Raw genomic sequence first — 15670 nt, forward strand, 5'->3', positions numbered from 1 at the left:
GCCCGCGGGCTGCCGCTCGGAGGCCCGGCCCCGCCCCTATTCCCCACCCCTATTCCCCGCCCCATCCGTCCGCGTGGCCCCGCCCTGATTATGCCCCGCCCCTCTGACAGCTCCTCGCCCCGCCCCCGCCCTTCGCCCCTGCCTCGCCTTCCCAGCTCCGCCCCTGCCTCGGCCGCCCCACCCCTACCCCGCCCCCCGGCCCCGCTCATCCATCCCCGGCCCCGGCCCCCGCCCCGCTGGGTAGGTGCTGCGCTGCGTCGGGCGCCGCTTAAGGGACTTGAGGCGAAAGAGTCCCCAGCATCCCCCACTGAGGGAGTCACCGCCGCGTCTCTGTCGGGGGGCGGGGCTGGGGGCGGGGCCGAGGCGAGCTCTGGGACTGGGAAGGGCTCCCCGCTGCGCTCTGCATAACCCACGCCTCGCCCCAACCCTCCGCCCGCCCCGCCCAGGGGTCTCCCTCACCCCGAGTCGCGGAAAAACGTCACTGGGCCGCGCGGGCGTCCTGGGCGGGGATGCTCCGCCGCCTAGCACCTGCCCTGCCTTAACCCCCACCCCCGGCTCCTACCCCGCATCCCCCGCCTTCCCCGCACCTACCCCACGTCCCAGCACCTGTCCTGCCCTTTCGGAACCTGCCCGCCCTCCCGCCTTCCCGGTACCTGCCTGCCCCCGCACCTGTCCCTCCCTCCAGCACCTGCCTCGCCCAACCACCGCCCCCCCGCCCGCCCCCTGCCTTCCGCACACCTGCCCGGAGTCCCAGTGCCTGCCCCGCCCTCTGCTATCCCCCTCCCTGCTGGCCTGATGGGGTGCGGGCCCAACGGAGCCACACTTGGGCGGAGGCCCTGGGGCGGGGGTCCGCAACAGAAGGGTCGGGGGCCAGGTGGGGCGAGGACTTGGATCACTGGGAACCGGAGAAACACACTCCTATTTATCTTTCTTAAAGATCCTTTTGTAGAGAGTGAGCTGCGGGGGGGTAGGACTCAAATACCCCGGGGACCTAAGTGGGGAGAGAACCGTTGGATAGTCCTGGAAAGGGAAGGCCTCCCTCGCCTACGGACAAGCTCACCATGGAGTGGGTGAGGCAGGCCCCAGTGCTGCGAGTTTTTCTAGGACAGCTGGTGAAGACGGTGGCCTTCTCTGATGGGGAGGACGGGCCTAGACACACATGGTTTGCTGGTGGGAGACTCATCACATGCGGAGTCTGAGGTGCCACTGATCCCCAAGTGGACCAGGTACTTCCGTGCATGAGCCTGGGAGTCAAGCACTTAAACGTTGCCATCCCTGGTTGGTAGAAGGTAATAGGTCAGGAAGGAGGAGTCCGGCACCCCAGCAAAAGGAGAGGGGCTCACAGGCTGGAGGGGCCCCCAGGCCAGGCTGGGAGAGGCCCTGAAGCCCCAGGCCCAGCTGACTCCCTTGGGATTCCAGTGTTTCAGGAGGTGGGTCTAACTGGCCACGCTCCAGACACTTTCCTGCCAAGACTATGCACACGCAGAATTCCCGAACAAGAGAGAAGGGTGCCATGGGATGGCAAGGATTGTGGACAGCCCTCCCGAATGGCAGTCGGCCATGCCAGAAGTCAGAAAGAAAGAGTTTCACCGGGCACGGTGGCTCGTGTCTGTAATCCCAGCACTTTGGGAGGCTGAGGCGGGTGGATCACAAGATCAAGACCATCCTGGCTAAAACGGTGAAACCCGTCTCTACTAAAAATACAAAAAATTAGCAGGGCGTGGTGGTGGGCACCTGTAGTCCCAGCTACTCAGGAGGCTGAGGCAGGAGAATGGCATGAACCCGGGAGGTGGAGCTTGCAGTGAGCTGAGATCACACCACTGCACTCCAGCCTGGGCAACAGAGCGAGACTCCGTCTCAAAAAAACACAAACAACAACAACAAAAAGAAAGTGTTTCAAGCAGGGAGAGACAGATTGTGTTGCAAGCTACTGAGATGGAAGACAATGGACACAGAACACAGGTGGCCTTTATCCCATGTCAGCCACAGTCTAAGCCCCACAGGGCTCTGCACATCCTTGTTTCTGACCCTATCTCCCACCCATCCTGTATTCCAGAAACCACCACCAGCACCAGTCGCCCTGTCATTAGACTCTTCTCTTCTTCCCCCAGCATACTTTTAGTGGTGCTCTCATGAAAACCTGGCTTCCCCTGGAGCTTTCGGGTGCAGAGACTTCTCTTCACAGGATCCCGCCACCTCTGGGTCTGCAGGTGGGGTGGGGGCCCTCCTGGCTCCTTCCTAACACTGCCAGGCCACTCTCCACCCTGGGAGCCACCATGTGTAAGCCTCCTGGTCTCAGAATCACCAGCACCACCTTTGCTCTGATCAGCATCCTCATTTCTTGTTGATTTTAGCTCCTAACTCACTGTCATTCTCTCCACCTCCACGTGTGGAAACAGTGCTTCTGAATCCCTGCGGGCAATCCTTCCAGCCTCCTGCCCTGTATCCTAAAAGTACATGGGCTTTGTTTGAATCAGGTATGGTAAAGTGACAGACTAGGAGACAAGGGCCACAAAGGAAGAATTTAGTACTCGCGGTTCTCAGGAGGAGGGGCCCCGCCACGCCATGCAGGGCCAGAAGGGGAAGTACCAGGGTCATGAGGAGCCAGGAGAGAGCATGGCCCAGAGCCTTTTTGTGTTTTCCTCAGGGTGAAAATGGACAAGGCAGGGTAGGTAGGTGTAAGCAAGTTTAGGATTAGATAACTTGAATCCTATCGGCAGGCTCTAGGTCACAGCAGGGGGCTCTAGCTGTCTGGTATCGGCCCCTGGGGGATGCAGGGCAGGAGAAATGCTGGCTTGGGATGTGAGAGTCACATCAGGAAGAGGTTGGGGATATGGGCTCTGGATTGGTGTTGATAAAGTTGTTTGCTAGCTCTGGGAATTAGCCAGCCCTGGGATGGGCAGTGTCTCTCTGACTAGTAAAGCCTCCAAGATGTCAAAGCATAATAACATACAGAAAATGAAAAGTGTGGGCTGGGTGCAATGGCTCCGCCTGTAATCCCAGTACATTGGGAGGCCGAGGTGGGCGGATCACCTGAGGTCAGGAGTTCAAAACCAGTCTGGTCAACATGGTGAAATCCCATCAATGCTAATAACACAAAAAAATTAGCCAGGCACGGTGGTGGTGCACGCCTGTAATCCCAGCTACTCGGGAGGCTGAGATAGGAGAATCGCTTGAACCCAGGAGGTGGAGCTTGCAGTGAGCCGAAATTGGGCCATTGCACGCCAGCCTGGGCTACAAGATCAAAACTCTACCTCAAAAAAAAAAAAAAAAAAGAAAGAAAAAAGAAAGAAAGAAAAGTGTGGTAAACACATGTCCGTCTTGTGGCTCCTCCTCCAAAACCGTCCTCTACCTCGGCAGTCTCCCTCTTAGGGCTTGGTGGTTCGTCCTCAAAGATTCCGCCAAACTTTGCATTAGTGCTGCTCTTCCCACCAGGGGGCTTCCCCAGGAACCTAAGCTGGCCCACAACTTGCTTTAACTGGAAGAATTGCAATGAAACAGGCCGGGCGCAGTGGTTCATGCCTGTAATCCCAGCACTTTGGGAGGCCGACGTAGGCAGATCGCTTGAGATCAGGAGATCGAGACCAGCCTGGCCAACATGGTGAAACCCCATCTCTACTACAAATACAAAAATTAGCTGGGAGTGGTGGCGCATACCTGTAATCCCAGCTACTCAGGAGGCTGTGGCAGGAGAATCGCTTGAACCTGGAAGGCGGAGGCTGCAGTGAGCTGAGATTGTGCCTTGTACTCTAGCCTAGGCAACAGAGCAGGATTCCATCTCAAAAAAAAAAAAAAAAATTGCAATGAAACAGAGGCAGTGCTAGTTCCAAGCCGAACCTAGGAGTCCTGGCAGGTTTTGTTTTCTTGCTCTTGGAGCCCTCAGCTGTCATGTAAAAATTCTGCTTACCTGCTGGAGAGATCACGTGGAGAGTGACAGAACGGCCAGCCTTCTAGGGAAGCCATCTCCTCCTGTAGCCTCCCTCATGCCAAGATGACTACAGCCATCTGAGTGGCACCAGCAGTTTCAGCTGTCTATCGCTGCATAGCAAACCACTGCCCTGATTTATTTCTCCTGAAAACTGTACTGGACTCAGTTGGGAGGTTCTTATGCTGTCTAGCATCCACTGGGGATGAAATGTTGGAGACTTCACTTACCTGTCTGCCATTCCAGCTGGGACGACTGGGACAGCAGGAGGGAACAGACATCTGTTCTCCCACGGGCCTCTCCACATGGCTAGCTTGGGGGTCCTCACCGCATCATGCTGTGGGGATAGTGAGACCAGTCACCTTGTAGGTGGCCCCCAGGAGGGAGGAAGCTGAAGATGGCAGTTCTCAGGCTGAGCTCAGCAGTCTCAGAATTTTCTACCAAATTAATTACATCAAAAACAGTCGTAGGGCCGGGTGCGGTGGCTCACGCCTGTAATCCCAGCACTCTGGGAGGCCGAGGCAGGTAGATCACAAGGTCAAGAGATCTAGACCATCCTGGCCAACATGGTGAAACCCCGTCTCTATTAAAGGTATAAAAATTAGGCCAGGCGTGGTGGCTCACACCTGTAATCCCAGCACTTTGGGAGGCCAAGGCAGGCGGATCAGGAGGTCAGGAGATTGAGACCATCCTGGCTAACACGGTGAAACCCCGTCTCTACTAAAAATACAAAAAATTAGCCGGGCATGGTGGCAGGCGCCTATAGTCCCAGCTACTCAGGAGGCTGAGGCAGGATAATGGTGTGAACCCAGGAAGCGGAGCAGGCAGTGAGCTGAGATCTCGCCACTGCACTGCAGCCTGGGCAACAGAGCAAGACAACGTTACAAAAAAAAAAAAAAAAGAGTCCTAGGAGCAACACACACTCACATGGAAAATTCGATGGTAACAATTGAGACAACTTACCACACCCTAGCCAGCAACAGCAGAACCAACCAGCTAAGCCCAACCTAAACTACAGAACCATGAGAAAATACATAGTTGTTTAAAGCCACTAAGTTTTGGGGTGGTTTATTTATTTATTTATTTATTTTGAGACAGTCTCACTCTGTCTCCCAGGCTGGAGTGCAGTGATGCGATCTTGGCTCACTCCAACCTCCACCTCCCGGGTTCAAGCAATTCTCCTGCCTTAGCCTCCCCAGTAGCTGGGACTACAGGCACACACTACCACTCCCAGCTAATTTTTTTCTATTTTAGTAGAGACGGTGTTTCACAGTATTGCCCAGGCTGGTCTCGAACTCTTGAGCTCACGCAATCCATCTGCCTCGGCCTCCCAAAGTGCTGGGATGACAGGTGTGAGCCACCGCGCCTGGCCATTATTTTTTTCAAGATGGAGTCTTGCTCTGTCACCCAGGCGGGAGTGCAATGGTGTGATCTTGGCTCACCGCAACCTCTGCCTCCTGGGTTCAAGTGATTCTCCTGCCTCAGCCTCCTGCATAGCTGGGATTACAGGCGCACACTACCATGCCCAGCTAATTTTCGTAGTTTTAGTAGAGACAGGGTTTTGCCATGTTGGCCAGGCTGGTCTTGAACTCCTGACTTCAGATGATCCGCCCACCTCAGCCTCCCAAAGTGCTGGGATGACAGGTGTGAGCCAGCACGGCATGCCCAGCTTTTTTTTTTTTTTTTGGCGGAGTCTTGCCCTGTCGCCCAGGCTGGAGTGCAGTGGCACAACACTGGCTCATTGCAAGCTCCGCCTCCCGGGTTCACACCTTTCTCCTGCTTCAGCCTCCAGAGTAGCTGGGACCACAGGCGCCCGCCACCATGCCTGGCTAATTTTTTGTATTTTTAGTAGAGACGGGGTTTCACCATGTTAGCCAGGATGGTCTTGATCTCCTGATCTCATGATCTGCCTGCCTCGGCCTCCCAAAGTGCTGGGATTACAACCGTGAGCCACTGTGCCTGGCCTTTTGTTGTTTTTTTTTTTTTTTTTTTTTGAGACGGAGTCCCGCTCTCTTGCCCAGGCTGCAGTGCAGTGATGCACTCTCGGCTCACTGCAACCTCTGCCTCCCAGGTTCAATAGATTCTCCCGCCTCAGCCTCCCAAGTAGCTGGCACTACAGGCACCCACCACCATGCCCAGCTAACTTTTGAACTTTTAGTAGAGACAGGATTTCACCATATTGGCCAGGCTGGTCTCAAACTCCTGACCTTGTGATCCACCCGCCTCAGCCTCCCAAAGTGCTGGGATTACAGGTGTGAGCCACTGAGCCAGGCCAACACCACAACTTTGCCTCCCGGGTTCAAGCGATTCTCCTGCCTCAGCCTCCGGAGTAACTGGGATTACAGGCACGCAACACCATGCCCGGCTAATTTATTTATTTCTTATTTATTTATTTATTTATTTTTGAGACAGAGTCTCGCTCTTGTCACCCAGGCTGGGATGCAGTGGCACCATCTCAGTTCACTGCAACCTCGGCCTCCTGGGTTCAAGCAATTCTCCTGCCTCAGCCTCCCGAGTAGCTGGGACTACAGGCGCCCGCCACCACTCCCAGCTAATTTTTTTTTATTTTTAGTTGAGACAGGGTTTCACCATGTCAGCCAGGATGATCTCGATCTCTTGACCTTGTGGTCCCCCCTGCCTCAGCCTCCCAAAGTGCTGGGATTACAGGCATGCGTCACCATGCCCAGCCAATTTTTTTTTTTTTGAGACGGAGTCTTGCTCTGTTATCCAGGCTGGAGTGCAGTGGCACGATCTCGGCTCACTGCAAGCTCTGCCTCCTGGGTTCACACCATTCTTCTGCCTCAGCCTCCCAAGTAGCTGGGACTACAGGCGTCCACCACCATGCCCGGCTAATTTCTTCTTTTTGTATTTTTACTAGAGATGGGGCTTTACCGTGTTAGCCAGGATGATCTCTATCTCCTGACCTGGTGATCCACCTGCCTCGGCTTCCCAAAGTGCTGGGATTACAGGTGTGAGCCACTGTGCCCGGCCCAATTTTGTATTTTTTTTTTTTTTTAGTAGAGATGGGGTTTCTCCATGTGGGTCAAGCTGGTATCGAACTCGCGACCTCAGGTGATCCTCTCGCTTAGGCCTCCCAAAGTGCTGGGATAACAGGTGTGAGCCACTGCGGCTGGCCCAAACATTTTTTAAATATGGCATTGACTTTGGAACCAGGCAGCAGGAGAAGGCTGGAAGGGTCGTGAGAAAGTTGCTATTGTAGGCTGGAGAAAGTGTGGACTATTTACATTCTGCCAAGACCATTGCCTGTGGAACGTGGCGGACAGAAAGTGCATGCTGTGATCTGACTTTCCTGACATGGAGTTTAAAGGTCCAGTTGGCTTCATTCAGTTTTTTATGAGAAAGTGAAAGCAACAACAGAAAGATGATCTAAATAAACTCTCTTGGCCTGGCACAGTGTCATACACCTGTAATCCCAGTGCTTTGGGAGGCCAAGGCAGGAGAATCGCTTGAGCCCAGGAGGTCTAGGCTGCGGTGAGCCGTGCTTGCACCACTGCACTAAAGCCTGGGAGACAGAGGGGGACCCTTTCCCCCCAGAAAAAAAGAACTTCCCCAAACTCCCACCAACACACCTACTAGCCTTTCTAGAACCTTCGTATTGGCTACCGCCGAGGTGCACCACCCCGTCCAACACAGCTCATCATCCCCTCTCCTCTGCAGCAGACGCCTCATCCCTTTCCACCATCGTCCCCATGGGCGAACATCAGTGCCACGTCCCCTGCACCATGAATGCTCTCCTGACCTCCCTCCTCTTCCAGCCGCAGCTCCCTTCACTGCTCCTTTTCAGCAAAATGCAGAAGAGCCGTCCATCTCAGCCTGCAACTCTGTCCCTCATTCCTTCCGACACCCTTGGACGTCTTCCCTCACCCCTCCGCTGGCACTGGACTTTGACGGCTGCTCCCCGTGTTGCTAAATCCATTGATTCATCCCCAGTCTTCACTTTACCAGACCCAGCAGCAGCTGGGGCTGCCGTGTGGGCCTTCCTCCTTCACATCTTTGTTCTCTACTGAGTCCTCTTCTATCCAATCTCTTTCCCCCTTAATATGGTAGCATTAAGTATCCCTAGTATCCCTTCTTTTTTTTTTTTTTTTAATTTATTTTTTTGAGACGGAGTCTCGCTCTGTCGCCCAGGCTGGAGTGCAGTGGCGCGATCTCGGCTCACTGCAAGCTCCGCCTCCCGGGTTCACGCCATTCTCCTGCCTCAGCCTCCCGAGTAGCTGGGACTACAGGCGCCGCCACCTCGCCCGACTAGTTTTTTGCATTTCTAGTAGAGACGGGGTTTCACCGTGTTAGCCAGGATGGTCTCGATCTCCTGACCTTGTGATCCGCCCGCCTCAGCCACCCAAAGTGCTGGGATTACAGGCGTGAGCCACCTGGCTAACACGGTGAAACCCTATCTCTACTAAAAATACAAAAAATAAAAATAAATAAGCCGGGCGTGGTGGCGGGCGCCTGTAGTGCCAGCTACTCGGGAGGCTTAGGCAGGAGAATGGCGTGAACCTGGGAGGTGGAGCTTGCAGTGAGCTGAGATAGTGGCACTGCCCTCCAGCCTGGGTGACAGAGCGAGACTCTGTCTCAAAAAAAAAAATATATATATATATATGATTTTAAATATTTATTTACTGAATTTAAACTTTTATTATTTTTTTTTGATATAGTATCTTCCTCTGTTGCCCAAGCTGGAGCGCAGTGGCATGATCCTGGCTCACTGCAACTTCCGGGTTTAAGGGATTCTCATATCTCAGCCTCCTGAGTAGCTGGGATTACAGGCATCTGCCACCACACCCGGCTAAATTTTGTATTTTTAGTAGAGACAGGGTGTCTCCATGTTGTTCAAGCTGGTCTTGAACTCCTGACCTCAGGTGATCTGACCTCTTCAGCCTCCCAAAGTGCTGGGATTACAGGCGTGAGTCACCGTGCCCAGCCCTAATTTTTGTATTTTTAGTAGAGGTTTACAAATAGGTTTTTGCCATGTTGGCCAGACTGGTCTTGAACTCCTGACCTCAGGTGATCCACCCAAAGTGCTGGGATTACAGGCGTGAGCCACTGCGCCCGGCCTAATTTTAAACTTTTACTTTAGGTTTGGGGATACATGAGGTTTGTTACATAGGTAAACCCATCACAGGGGTTTGTGGTACGTATTATTTCATCATCCAGGCATTAGGCCCAGTATTGTTTTCTTCTTTGTGTTCATAAGCTCTCACCATTTAGCTCCCACTTATAAGTGAGAACATGTGGTATTTGGTTTTCTGTTCCTGCGTTAGTTTGCTGAGGATGACAGCCTCCAGCTCCATCCATGTTCCCACAAAAGACATGCTCTCATTTTTTATGGCTGCATAGTATTCCATGGTGTATATATACCACAGTTTCTTTTTTTTTTTTTTGGAAACGGAGTCTCGCTCTGTTGCCCAGGCTGGAGTACAATGGCGTGATCTCGGCTCACTGCAACCTCCGCCTCCTGGACTCAAGTGATTCTCCTGCCTCAGCCTCCCAAGCAGTGGGGTTACAGGCACACACCATCACGCCCAACTAATTTTTGTATTTTTAGTAGAGATGGGGTTTCACCATGTTGGTCAGGCTGGTCTTGTACTCCTGACCTCAGGTGTTCCACCCGCCTCAGCTTCCCAAAGTGCTGGTATTACAAGCGTGAGCCCCCGTGCCCGGCTGTACCACATTTTCTTTATCCAATCTGTCACGGATGGGCATTTAGATTTTTCTTTGTTTGAGATGGAGTGTCACTCTGTAGCCCAGGCTGGAGTGCAGTGGTGGCACGATCTTGGCTCACTGCAACCTTTACCTCCCGGGTTCAAGTGATTCTCCTGCCTCAGCCTCCCAAGTAGCGGGGATTACAGGCACCTGCCACCACACCCGGCTAATTGTGTTTTTAGTAGAGATGGGTTTTTACCATGTTGGCCAAGATGGTCTTGAACTCCTGACCTCAGGTGATCCGCCTGCCTTGTCCTCCCAAAGTGCTGGGATTACAGGCCTGAGCCACCAGGCTGGCCAGCATTTAGCTTGATTCCATGTCTTTGCTCTCGTGAATAGCGCTGCACTCTCTAGATCCACATTTTCCCTCGTGGTAATCTCGTTCGGTTTTACTAGTTTGGCTGTGGTTTGAATGCTTGTGTCCCTCCAAAATTCAGGGTCTCACTCTGTCACCCAGGCTGGAATGCAGTGACCCCATCACGGCTCACTGCAGCCTCAACATCCCTGGGGTCAGGCAATCCTCCCACCCCAGCCTTCCAAGTAGCTGCAACTACAGGCATGGGCCACCATGCCTGGCTAATTTTTGTGTTTTTTGTAGAGACAGGGTCTTGCCATGTTGCCCAGCCTGGTCTCAAACTCCTGGGCTCAAGCGATCCGCCCACCTCAGCCTCTCAAAATGCAGGGATTACAGGTGTGAGCCACTGCACCGGTCCCCAAGAGAGCTTTAAATATAATAAATGTGGGCCGGGCGCGGTGGCTCAAGCCTGTAATCCCAGCACTTTGGGAGGCCGAGACGGGCGGATCACGAGGTCAGGAGATCGAGACCATCCTGGCTAACACGGTGAAACCCCGTCTCTACTAAAAAATACAAAAAACTAGCCGGGCGAGGTGGCGGGCGCCTGTAGTCCCAGCTACTCGGGAGGCTGAGGCAGGAGAATGGCGTGAACCCGGGAGGCGGAGCTTGCAGTGAGCCGAGATCCGGCCACTGCACTCCAGCCTGGGCGACAGAGCAAGACTCCGTCTCAAAAAAAAAAAAAAATATATATATATATATATATATATATATATATATATATATAAAATAAATGTGCTAATGATGCCAAACTTTTTTTTTTTTTTTTGAGATGGAGTATCATTCTATTGCCCAGGCTGGAGTGCAATGGTGTGATCTTGGCTCACTGCAACCTCCGCCTCCCAGGTTCAAGTGATTCTCCTGCCTCAGCCTCCTGAGTAGCTGGGATTACAGGTGTGCACCACCACATCTGGCTAATTTTTGTATTTTTAGTAGAGATGGGGTTTTACCATGTTGGCCAAGCTGGTCTCGAACTCCTGACCTCATGATCTGCCCGCCTTGGCCTCCCAAAGTGCTGGGATTATAGGCGTGAGCCACTGCGCCCGGCCATGATGCCAGACTTACATTCCCAGGCTGGACATCTCTGTGAACTCTATACTCATATATTCTACTTATACAGTCAACTGCCTTGTAACCTTAACATGTAGCATAAGTGAGTAACACATTTTTATTTGGCTAAGCCACTGAGAACTTGGGGTTGTTACTGCAGCATACCCAGGCCCATCCTGACATACACACCCCTCCACCACACATCCAAACATCATCACCACTTGCCAGGACAGGTGGAGTGTTCCTTATCCAAAATGCTCAGGACCAGAAGTGTTTCAGATTTTGGATTTTGGACTATCTGCATTATACTTGCCTGGTTGAGCATTCCATATCCAAAATCCAAAATGCTCCAATGAGCACTTCGTTTGAGTGTCATGTCAGTGCTTACAAGGTTCAGATTTTGCAGCATCTCAGATTTCGGACCTGAATGCTCATCCTGTACTTGCCGCCCCTCCAGCCACCCCACATGCTGCTGCTTCTCAGCGGCCAGTGCATCGGCCACCTCTCCATTTTCTTTCTTTTTTTTTTTGAGACAGAGTCTTGCTCTGTCGCCCAGGCTGGAATGCAGTGGCGTGATCTAGACTCACTGCAAGCTCCGCCTCCCGGGTTCAAGCCATCCATTTTCTTTCTTGACAGAGTCTCGCTCTGTCACCCAGGCTGGAGTGCTATGGCGCGATCTCAGCTCACTGCAACCTCCACCTCCTGGGTTCAAGCGATTCTCCTGCCTCAGCCTCCTGAGTAGCTGGGATTACAGGCGCCGCCACCACACCTGGCTAAGTTTTGTATTTTTAGTAGAGACAGGGTTTTGCCCTGTTGGCCAGGCTGGTGTAGAACTCCTGGCCTCAAGTGATCCACCTACCTCGGCCTCCCAAAGTGAGCCACCGCACCCAGCCCCACCTCTCCATTTTCAAACACGCCAGATATGTCCCAGTTTAGGGCCTTTGCACGGGCTGTTCCTTCTGCCAAGAACGTTCTGCCCTGTATAGCCACACGGCTCACTCCATCTCCTTCCACTGCGTGTTCCAAAGCTGTTTTCTAAGAGGATGGCTCTGCCCACCCCTGCACCAGGACCTCTGACCGCCTTATGGCGATGGACTTGTTCTCCCCATTGCATTTCTCCCTCGCCAACACGGCGTACGGTTCCTCATTACATGTACGTTCTGCCCGCCTCACTCGAGTATGAGCAGGGGCTTTCACTGATTTTGTTCATTGGTGTGCAGCAGTTTCAGCGGTGTGGGGGGCGAAAGCCCAGCTGGAGTAGGCTGCCAGACTTGGGTGGTAGGCAGAATGCCCCGCAAAGATGTCACGCCCTCATGCCTGCACCTGTAACATTATGTTACATAGCAAAAGGGACTTTGCAGATGTAAGTAGGATGCCAATTAGTGACCTTAAAATAGGGAGATTATCCTGTTTATCTGGGTGGACCCAATCTAATCACAGGAATACTTAAAGGCATAAAGCCTTCTCCAGCTGAAGGTGGGAGAAATGGGACAGAAAGGATCAAAGATGTGAAGTACTAGAAAGGCTGGCTTTGGCCAGGTGCAAATGCTCACACCTGTAATCCCAGCATTTTGGGAGGCCGAGGTGGGCAGATCACTTGAAGTCAGGAGTTCAAGACCAGCCTGGCCAGCATGGTGAAACCATGTCTACTAAAAATACAAAATTTAGCTGGGCATGGTGGCAGGCGCCTATAGTCCCAGCTATTCGGGAAGTTGAGGCAGGAGAATCACTTGAACCCGGGAGGCGGAGGTGGCAGTGACCCGAGATCATACCACTGCAGTCCAGCCTGGGTGACAGAGCCAGACTCTGTCTAAAAAAAAAAAAAGTCTTGCTAGTGTTGAAGATGCGAGTGACCTCTAGAAGCTGAGAACAACCCCGGGCCGGCAGCCAGCAAATGGAGACCTCACACAACCACGTGGAGGTGAATGTCAACAACCTGAAGGAGCCTGTAGCCCGGGTCTCCCCTAGGGCTCCTGCTAAAAGCTGAAGCAGCCGACACCCCGATTTCAGCCCTGAGACCTGCAGCAGAGAAGCTACCAAACCCACCTGCACTTCTAACGCGCAGAACTGTGAGATAATAAATGGGTGCTCTTTTGTGGTTGTTATAAAGTGATAGAAAATGAATTAACTAGGAGAGCAGATGCCAAGTACAGACAATCTGTTAAGAACTTTTGCTGCGATGGGAAGCAGGAAAATGAGGCAGTGGCTGGAAGGGGACGGGGGAGTCAAGGGCTTCTTTTTAAGGTGCCTGCCCATGGGAGAGGGATGCTGCAGTGAGAGGAAGTGCCGCCCCAGCGTTACATAATTCCACCTCACAGGACACAGAGGCAGGGGTCACATTCATACTTGGGTACAATGTGTAGATAAAGGCTTGTGTTGCACCAGGTATGAGTTCCCAAGCCAGCTGCTCTGTGTCAACACCTGCAGGTCTTTCTCAGCTTTGGAGTCAAGAAGTTACCTTGCCAGGAGCAGCCTCCAACCAATGACTGCAAGGTGAGGGGGGAACACTGGGTCCCCCTGCAGCAGGGTGAGGGGGGAATGCCTTGGCTCCCCTGGCCCCCGGGAAGGGACTCTGAGAATGGTTCCTACATGACCTGCTGCCACAGGAACTGGACTGGTAGCACCCCCTTCTCTGCCTCATACCCCCACTCTCCTGCTGGTGTCTCCTGGGATCTTCCCTCAAGCTAACAAATTGGACTTTTTTTTTTTTTGAGACAGAGTTTCACTCTGTTGCCCAGACTGGAGTATGGTGGTACAATCCTGGCTCACTGCAACCTCCGCCTCCCGGGTTCAAGCGATTCTCCTGCCTCAGCCTCCCGAGTAGCTGGGATTATAAGTGTGTGCCACCACATCGGCTAATTTTTGTATTTTTAGTAGAAGTGGGGTTTCACCCTGTTGGCCAAGCTGGTTTTGAACTCCTGACCTCAGGTGATCCACTTGCCTCGGCCTCCCAAAGTGCTGGGATTACAGGTGTTAGCCACCACACCCGGACAAAATTTGGACTCGAATCCGTTTCAAGTCAACCTCTGGGGGAACCTGGACTATGACACCAGTGCTTTTCAACTACCCTAGGGAGCACCCACCAAGCTCCACTTCTTTTCACAAAGCAGTTGCTCATAATCTCATCACACCCTCGCAACTCCAGGAGGCTGAGGTTGGTAGGACAAGTACTTTTTTTTTTTTTTGAGAGGGAGTCTCACTCTGTGGCCTAGGCTGGAGTGCAGTGGCACCATCTCGGCTTACTGCAAGCTCCGCCTCCCAGGTACAGCCATTCTCCTGCCTCAGCCTCCCGAGCAGCTGGGACTACAGGCGGACGCCTGACTAATTTTTTCTATTTTTAGTACAGACGGGGTTTCGCCATACTAGCTAGGATGGTCTCGATCTCCTGACTTCGTGATCCGCCCGCCTCAGCCTCCCAAAGTGCTGGGATTACAGGTGTGAGCCACTGCGCCCGGCCGGACAGGTATGTTTTGAGCAAGGCCCAGCCTGAATCCCAATGTGTGTCTCAGGCAGGCCAGGACTCATTATCCCCTTCTCTCCTCTAGGGTGTCTGGGGTACTGGTAAGTACCAGGGGACCCAGAGATGGAACGTCTGGGCTCACTCATGAACACCCTTTGCAGGCTGGGGCACGGTGGCTCACACCTGTAATCTCAGCACTTTGGGAGGCAGACGTGGGCAGATCACCTCGAGACCAGCCTGGCCAACATGGCAAAACCTCGTCTCTACTAAAAACACAAAAATTAGCCAGACATGGTGGCGCGTGCCTGTAATCCCAGCTACCTGGGGGCTGAGCCAGGAGAATCGCTTGAACCCGAGAGGCAGAGGCTGCAGTGAGCCGGGGACGTACCACTGCACTCTAGCCTGGGTGACAGAGCAAAACTGTCTCAAAAAAAAAAAAAAAAAGAAAAGAAAACAGAACGCAGCAAGCCAGAAAGGGGCCCGGGCAGCTCCTCAGGTGGCAGAGTCGCCCCTTGCGGCAGGGTGAGGCCTCCCCGCGGGCGACCGGACACCGGCGGAGCAGGACACAGGACCTAGCCCCGTTCGCTCCAGGCTGCAGGGGAGGCCACGCTGCCCACCACGGCGTACCCAGTCCCTCCCTGAGCGGGCCTCGGCATTCCCGCGGAGCCCAACCGGCCTCACTGGAGTTCCGTTTCCAGACGCCCTGGACCAGGCTGCTCCGGCGGTCAGCCGCCCCCGGGGCTGAGGAACCGGCGGCTCGGAAAAGGCTGCGGGGGAGGCCGCGCCCTCCGGGTCGCGTGGGCCGGGCGTCCGCGGTCTCTCCAGGAGCACCCGCGTCCCGCGGCAACGGCCTCTTCCTAGCCCGCCTCGCCCGCTCCCCGCCCACCCAGCGGGCCCCACACGCGCTCCGTCCGCCTCCTCCTTCCGCGCTTGGGGCCAGGACGGCGGCGGGAAGCAGCTTACGAGGGCCACTGCAAGGGAGGAGAAGGGCGTCCAGCTCGCAGAGCGCCACAGACCCGGCGCGAGTCCCCAGCCGCGCTCCGCACGGCGCCTCCAGGAGCAGCGCGGCGGCCCGCACAAAGCTTCCCGCGAAACTGACGTCGGCGCGCGCAGGCACCGCCCCCGACCTCGCCCCTCCCCCGCGCTCGCCCCGCTCCCC

General features: G+C 54.1%; 1 long non-coding RNA gene across 2 annotated transcripts; it reads right to left on the reverse strand.

The window, feature by feature from the left end:
* Positions 1-1060: 1060 nt before the first annotated feature.
* LOC144334931 (uncharacterized) lies at positions 1061-15652 on the reverse strand. 2 transcript variants are annotated; one of them, XR_013405230.1, is made up of 4 exons: positions 15475-15652; positions 4156-4262; positions 3658-3778; positions 1061-1149 (listed from the first exon to the last, which is right to left on the reverse strand). It is a non-coding gene; the product is annotated as an uncharacterized LOC144334931 (long non-coding RNA). The 2 variants fall into 2 exon arrangements; XR_013405229.1 differs by having other exon boundaries at positions 1061-1275.
* Positions 15653-15670: the final 18 nt, after the last annotated feature.

Source organism: Macaca mulatta, chromosome 15 (genome assembly GCF_049350105.2).
Source record: "Macaca mulatta isolate MMU2019108-1 chromosome 15, T2T-MMU8v2.0, whole genome shotgun sequence".
In the NCBI taxonomy this organism is placed as follows: Eukaryota; Metazoa; Chordata; class Mammalia; order Primates; family Cercopithecidae; genus Macaca; species Macaca mulatta.